The sequence below is a fragment of the Drosophila melanogaster genome, chromosome 3R (genome assembly GCF_000001215.4).
Source record: "Drosophila melanogaster chromosome 3R".
NCBI classification, from domain to species: Eukaryota; Metazoa; Arthropoda; class Insecta; order Diptera; family Drosophilidae; genus Drosophila; species Drosophila melanogaster.
This window is the reverse complement of record NT_033777.3, coordinates 11100969-11107796: the sequence shown is the minus strand read 5'-3', so window position 1 is coordinate 11107796 and position 6828 is coordinate 11100969. Positions and strand designations below refer to the sequence as shown.

Here is a 6828-nt window from a genome sequence, read left to right as displayed (position 1 = left end):
TCATTCCACTTCCGTGTGAACATTTTTCCGTTTTGCCCTTTTTCGCAGCTTTAATTTTAATGGTTATTAATAGTGTCTAAGTAGCAGAAATGGCTTCACGGTGTGGTTGTGCTTGTGCCAGGTCCAATGTCAAGTGCCCATTTAACTGGAATTCCTAAAAAGTTAGTTTTTATTCTATTAAGCTGTTTTAAATAGGTCGTTCCGTTCGTAATAAATACTAAATAATAAAATAATTATTATTAGGAAGTTATAAAGTAACTATAATATATTCATTTTATATAATAATATACATATTTGAAGTAAAAATTTAAATGGTTATATTTTGAAAATAGTTAGGATGCAAAAAGAGAAAGGTTATACTTTAATATAGCATAAATGAAGCCAAGTGCTTAGGTTTTTGAAAACGTTGCTCTCATTGACTCCGCCGTACACTGAGGGCTTAAATTCGGCATTAATAGCGAGGTCCTGCCACTAAGTAGTTCCTGCCACTGGGCGCCGCTAACTTACTCACTCGCCCAAGGGGGTCAAGGGGTCAAAACCAGCCGGTCGTTCCTCCATTCATTCGCTTGGCCATTCAGCGTTTGTTGGCTGGATAATTATGTTGTGCGTGCTAGATTTATGCGCATACCCCCCCGGGGGCGACTGGAAAAACTGCGAGTTCGTGGCCAAAAACGTAAACCCGCCCGGGATTAGAAGGTGCAAAGACGCCATTTTCGGTTGGAAGCCGACGTCGCCATTGCCGCTGACGCTGCCATTGCCATGGCCATTGCCGCTACTACCAATGCTGCTGCTGTTGCTGCTGCTGCTGCTGCATGTGTTGCAAATAAATTGACTGTCTGTGGCGATGAGCAAACAAAGCGGGCCAGGCCCAAAACCAACGACCCACTACCAGGTCCTGTCCATCGGCCATGGCCACTAAATAAGCAGGATCGTGTAGGTGCAAATGGATGTGCGAGGGTATTTGGTATGCGTGCCATGGGCGCAGCTTCAAGGGGGCAGCTAGCTCACTGGCGGGGCTCTACATTGATTTCGCATTCATTGGCTGATGAAGAGCTTATCGATGTTTGGCTTTTGTCGTTTGTCGAGTGTGGTTGGTTAGCTGAAGTTTGCTTTAGGCCATTTAGCATTAAAGTGGTTTCATTTCGCAATAATTAGCGTTAAGAAGGATTTGCTATCAATTCACTCAAACTGGCTCTGTTTAATTTCTTTACTAACGCTAGACTTAGAAAATAATATGTCTTGTGAATATTTTAATTAGCATTTTACTGAATCATGTCGAGCAATTTTTAAATTCATTATAAAGCTGCCCCCTTTTGCCATTCAACTGCGACCCTGTCGCTTTGAGTGAGTATCCGTGAAAGTCGCTTCAATATTCAATATTGCAGGCTCGTCCTGTGCGTGCGTGCCTTGAAATTAAATGTCGTTATAAGTAGGCATTTATATACAGTGTAAGACGGTCGCTATATGGAGCGAAACACTCTCACGTATGTAAAGCCATATCTTTGTGCCACGTCTGTTTGTGTGTGATTGTATATGTGTGTGTATGTGTGGGGGAGTTTTGTCTTTCAACACACAAAACAAATATTGAATGAGAAATAAACGCAAGCTAAATAATACAGAATGCCACCCTCCTTAGACAACAACGCATTTGGCAGTCAGGCAGAGTTGATTCTAAAGAAAGCTGACGCTGTCATTAACTTCGATAGACTTTTATCTTTTCCTCGGCATTTGGCTCAGTAATTTGTCCTGTATAGCACTGATAGATTCCATGCTTTATAAAAAGTTCCAAATATGATCAATGTTAAGAAAACATTGTAAAAATATAAAAATGGTTTACTTCTTTAATATATGATGAAAAGCAGATAAAAATCAGTAATCAATCAATCGTGTTTGCGGTGTGTACTGCAGCAATTGATTGGAGTTTCAACTGTTATAACCAGAACTCCCGAAACCCAGGACACTCATCTAATTATTCTCTCAATTATAAACCGAGACTTGAGCAGCGCCACCCGTTTCGCCTTTGTGTGGCTGGCCGTCGCATTGAAAATTAGTGACATGGCGCATGCATTAGTTAGAGCTCCATGGCAGTCGATGGCAATGCAAATCATTGTCATTGCAGGGCGCAACCACATGCACACACCTCCTCCTCCCTCTTCACATTCCACCAGAGACTGGAGGAAACCCAATGGAATGCCCCAGACCGAGAAAACCCCAACCCCGAAAACACAGAAACCGACGCTTTCCATGCAATTTCCGCACAAGTTTGTGGCTGCCGCGGACCCCAAGTCGTGTGCTGCAAGTGTAATGAGCTTTAATCATAATTGATTTAGTGTGTGAACCCGGCTCCAATGCCTTCCTGCCCCTGGTTGCCAGCCTGCCAGCCTGGCTGTCATCAATGCCAACCGATTTATGCGCTGCAATAAACTTGGCCGACAAATTATGACGACAGTCAGCAAGTCCGCCCAGATGCGCTGACTGCTGAGTTCATTTTTCAAACGGCCAAAAGTTGCGCCGCTTTGCAGCTCAACACTACTCGCTTATTGACTTATAGCCAAGCTGGGGTGCGGGGAAAAAAGAAAGTAGTTTTAGCCTGCCACAAAAGCCAAAAGTTTTCGGCATCTACGCTTCGCCTTCTCTGTTCCTTTTCTGTGAGAGTGTATGCAAATATTCCAGGCAGGGAAAACTTTTACAATGGAAATGCGGGGCTTTTTACTTCGTCTCTCAGCGTTGTGTGCTTTTAACAACTGTTTAAATCAATTGCAATATTGATATGGCCTCGTCGGATTTTGTGATGGATTTATTTTGCTGGTGGAAATCGAATGTTGGTTATAAATAAAAAGGCGACTTGGCTTATGGCTGATGAGATTGAAAGAACATTGTATCATAATGGCACAGTATCGAGTTGTCTAGATGCTAGAAATTATGCTTCTATGTCTTCGATGATAAAGATAGTTAAGTGAACTTAAAAAAATATATATATTTTAGAAAAGGTGCACTGCGGATTTCTGACGAAAATCAGTGTATTCCCAGGAAAATTCTAGAGCAATTAAATGAGCAATAGCTTGGGGGGCAATCCAAACAACGAACTAATTCCTGCTGAATGCCGGAGTTAAATTTCTCGAAACAGGGCCAAAATGGCCAAGCAAAAATCAAGGGAGACGGTGGCGACCAACCAAGACAATCATTTGTCAGCTGCAGCCCCACTGATTGGCCATTTAGTTATGCGCCGTCATAAAGATAAGCAAGCTGGTCCAAGTCACATTCGGATAAGTCTGGGGGAATATGACACCAGCTAGCGAGGACCACAAAAGAAGCACACTAAAAAATAATTGCATAAGTATAAAATTATTTGTTTAAGTTTTAATACAACACTTTTAGGTCTGCACAATTGCAATATTTGATTAAAAATGCATGTTTCATATCCACATAGCTTGCACTGCCGTTTAATCAAATTCCTAATACCAGATTTAGTATGTTTTTTTTTTGGTTTTTAATGAAACATTTTTCTGAGTGCACTCGAAGCAGCTGAATCTTGGCATTCATTAGCAGTGGTCGAGCTGCCAGCTGTCGCCCATGGTCCACGCTCCATGCTCCTGTCCTTAGGTTAGTTAGTGCGAAATGCAAATTTTCATGGCTGCACTTCACTAGCTTGAAGGCTCGAGATCCACTGGCCCGCTCGCTCCCATCTACATCTCCGTCCGAAAGTTCTTGACTTTGGCTTTTTGTTTGTTTAATAAATTTGCCTCGGCAAAGACAATTTTAAATTCTTCTAGCAATTGGGAAATAGCAGCCACAGCTACAGCTCGGCAGCTACACAGCCACAGCCACAGAGTCACAGCCACAGCCCAAGGGCAGCCGGAGATGCCGTAGATGCCGGAGATGATGGGGGTAGCTGGAGTGTTGGAGGACAGGATTTGGGTCCAAAGCGGATGCAACCCCATTACCGAGGGCCGAGGACAAAGGAAACCAATTAACAGACGCCATTGTTTCACTTGGTAATTCAACTAAATTGCATGGCATTGCAGCTGTAAGCAAATCTACCGGTGCTCCAGCTTCCTCCTACGGCACCTCCATAACCTCGCCCCTCTGTTACCATCGCCATTCAGGAGTTCTCATTCAGGATTCGGGCTGGCTTATTGGTACAACATTGCCAGCAATGTGTGCCACTGCCGGACGTGTAGGTGGTGCCAGTAGTCGGTAGATGTTGAGTACTGAAAGATAACTGGCAGCGGTAGCGAGTGGAAACAAATGAGTTGGAAGGGAATTAGAATGGGGCATTGTGAAGAAAAGGTAGTGTTACTTTTGTGGTCTCAGCTTCCATTTGATTTTCGGTCGAAGCCGGCAGTAGGATATTGCGGAGAATGCCACAAACACTCTGCCTTAGCTGATTAAAACCTTTTTGGGGAATTGTTTTGCTTTCTTGGGCAGTGGCAACAAAAACCCTACGGAAATTACGATTTTCGACCACTTTTTCAGTGAGCATTTTGCGAAGTCTCCAACTTAGAAGTCGGTTTAAATTTCACGATTTTTCCCAAGGCACAGAAAAGACATGATGCATGTTTCATTCAGTGCTTTATAAGTTTTATATTGTATAATTGCTTTGTTATATTACTTTTTAATACATCAGTCTGTATTGTAACATTTCCAAGCCAACAGTAGCGAATGATCGCTGTTCCTCTAAACTAAACGTTTTAAATTAATTGCAATAGAAGGAATTTCATTTAGTTTAAATACCTGTTAACTTTTCATTGACGTAGTTTTTGAAATAATAATTCATTAAATTCTATTCAATTGTTTGTTGGGCTATCATTGCTCTCAGCCTTAAATAAGTAGTGAGCTATAAAATTTCAAAGCGGAAGCTTAACGTTTTTTCCTTAGTTGGTAAGCGAAAATAAAGCCGAAAAACTAATGCTGAATCTCCAACCGCAGCCACAGACAGCAACTGGTAACGAGCAACTTTTCATTAGCATTTCGTATAACAAATTCTGGTAATTTTCCCCCCATCCACCATTGAAAGTGCCACGTCCGCACGCACATGCCGCTGCTGCCGTAAGCGGGAGTCCTGGCGTCCTGGAAGCCAAGTGCATTGTGAGCGGGGCAAACATTTTCATTGGTTTTCCTTTTTCGGGGAGGAGAGCAAAGAAGTGGGAGTGGATTGGTTGGCGGCGCATTCGAAGCGCGTCGAAAATGCATTTGCCCAGCGAGCGATCGAAAGCGGTTGCCTGCCTGGATGATTATCCTGTGCAAGTGTTTCTGCCCCTGTGTGGGTGTGGCTATTTGTGTGTGTGCCTGTGCTTGTGTGTGTGTGTGCGTTTCTGTGCCTGTTTGCCAGGATAAACGACGTAATCCACACGAAATGGAACTTTTCACATTTAACTGCTGCCGCTTCTCTGCTTTTCCATGCTGCACGTTGCTGCTACGAAAGGTGGGGGAAAATGGAAAATCCGCAAGGGCAAGAGAAAAGTTTGGGAGTTGGTCGGTCAGGCAACTGGAAAACTTGGCCGGTAAAGAGTGAGAAGTGCCCGGCTTGATAATGAAAACTTGAATCATTGTAGGCAAACTGCAGTGTCTGGACGGTCAGCAAAATCCTGACAACTAGGCGAATGCGCAATGTTCTTGCAAAGGAATGATGACTTATGAATTGAAGCTAAGGATTTTTCCACTTAAATACGATACTGGATACTAGGATTTTGCTTAGTATTTGATTTCACTATAAATTAAACTGCATGTTAATTACTGAAATGCTTCTCATGCTTTGAAAATAAATTGTTTAAATTTCGAAAGCGAGAAAACCTTGTCAAACTATCGAGTAATGCAGGCGAGTCATCTGGCCAAAAGGACAAAATGATCGGTTCATCCCTGTCTCTTTCCACACTGTCGCTCTCTCGCTCGCGCTGCCTGCGTGTAAAGTGTTTTCGTTTCGTTTTCGTGGTCCGTTGCGTGCCAAATCTATGAGAGCGTGCAATGGCCGCAAAAAGTTGCAGGACAGAATGAGGATGCCAGGCTGAAGATGGCACGCACTGCGGAAAAAGAGCCAGAAAATTTGTAGGATATTTAACTTACAAAATTGTATTTTACTGGTTAGTCAAAATGTCAATGATATGAAGGATTTGGTAAGTTCGAAACGTAGTTCAAATGCTTGAGGGAGTTATCAAGATCGAGACCCAAATACGACGATGCTGTTGCCGGAAAATGGTACCAGAATGTCAAACGCCTCTCCCTCATGTCGAATTATCGTAGGACAACGGCAACAGAATTCCCTTAAAACATATCAAACAGATGTGGTCTTGAGTGTTGTCCTGAGCTTTTTTTTCAGTGTGCAGCTGGGAAGGGAATACCTACTGACGGTGGTGGGATGCCGTTGATGCCGATGCGATGGTGGCTGAGGCATGGAAGGCGATGGGGACACTCACTGGCCATTGCCTGCGTCAACCTTTAGTAGCCTTTTGATGACTTTTTGCCGGCGTTGCTGCTGTAGCTGCCGACGTCGTCGTCGTTGCTGTTGTTGTTGCTCCTGATGATGCTACTGCTACTGGAGATGCTGCTGTTGTTGGAACCGCAATTTTCTTGTTGTAGTAACACGCCCCATTGTTCTTGTTGCTGCTGTTGCCGCTGTCGTTGATGGCGTTCAAATGAAAACTTTTCCAATTATTGCGGTGAGCCAAGAGGCAAGGAGCCTGAGACAACAGGCGGGCGTAAAAAGAGCAAAAAAAAAAAAGAAAGGGAATCCCGGCTGAAAGAAAAATCATGGGGCAGACAAACAAGTAAATGAGCATCAAATCGAACTCGTGCGGCGCATAATGAGTGTTCAGTTCACTTCGAATTGGT

General features: G+C 43.4%; 1 long non-coding RNA gene across 1 annotated transcript; it reads right to left on the bottom strand.

Annotated features, from left to right (window-relative positions):
• Positions 1-6112: 6112 nt before the first annotated feature.
• lncRNA:CR45579 (long non-coding RNA:CR45579) lies at positions 6113-6617 on the bottom strand. Its single transcript, NR_125140.1, has one exon. It is a non-coding gene; the product is annotated as a long non-coding RNA:CR45579 (long non-coding RNA).
• Positions 6618-6828: the final 211 nt, after the last annotated feature.